We start from the raw sequence: 968 nt of genomic DNA on the forward strand, positions 1-968 counted from the left end.
TAGCTGCAGATGAGGCTTGAAGGTTTGTTTTTGTTTGTTTAATTGCTGCCTTTTTCTCTTTACTAGTTTGTGTTAGTTAGTCTAATGGTGCCTTACAGCTATCAAGATAATCATTGGTGTCTGGATGGGAGGGAACACACATTATCATTTTTCAGATGAGAAATCTATGGTTTCTCATCTGAAAAAAATGTGGCTTGCCTACAGTCACAAGCTAAAACCAAACTGGTGTGGGAGAGCACCCATGTGCTTGTCAGAGGAGCTGTGTCCCTGTGACTGACTGCTTTACAGTTCTCTGAATCGATTTAAGAACACATTTACTCTTGTGCCTCCTCGGATCTGCAGGTTGATGTGGTGGCGGTGATTTGCTCCCATGTGAGGTAGAGATACAGCATCATCCTTTCGTTCTTCGTGGTGTTAAGGACTTACCTATCTTTGTTCTCTTAATGTCAATTACCTCAAAATGCTCTCCGTTTACACTCTTGGTGGATAAGGAAAAAAAAATCATAATTTGTAATCTCTAGAAATCAAGTTTCCTTTCAAAATACAGTGGCACTTTGTAACGTGGATTTAAATAAATAAATAAATAAATAAATAAATAAATAAATAAATAAAACAAAATAAAAATAGCCTGCAATAGCATTGCAGGTATGGGCGCTGTTTCACATTGCGTCAGGTGGCAGAGAGGAGAGAGGCTATGTCTATACTCGGTGTTCTGACCTGTGAACATCTGAATGTCACCTAACATTTCCTGAAACAAAAAAAGCAAGCCTGAGACCCACCAGTCAGGCGCCATGCAGGCCCTGACCAGCTCCTGGGACAGGAAAAGAGCTGGAGACTGGAAGAACCCCACCTGGGACTATGGGCCCTGAGTGGAAGTGATCCCAAGACAGATGACCCTTGCACGGGACCACTCAGGTGGGTCCAGGCAAGGAGCGAGCCCTAGATGACCACCAGAGGGCCCATGGGGA

General features: G+C 43.4%; 1 pseudogene; it reads left to right on the forward strand.

Annotated features, from left to right (window-relative positions):
* The first annotated feature begins 627 nt into the window (after positions 1–627).
* On the forward strand, positions 628–746 carry LOC114622570 (annotated as a pseudogene).
* The last annotated feature ends 222 nt before the right edge of the window (positions 747–968 follow it).

The sequence above is a fragment of the Grammomys surdaster genome, unplaced genomic scaffold (genome assembly GCF_004785775.1).
Source record: "Grammomys surdaster isolate TR1022 unplaced genomic scaffold, NIH_TR_1.0 189, whole genome shotgun sequence".
NCBI lineage: Eukaryota > Metazoa > Chordata > Mammalia > Rodentia > Muridae > Grammomys > Grammomys surdaster.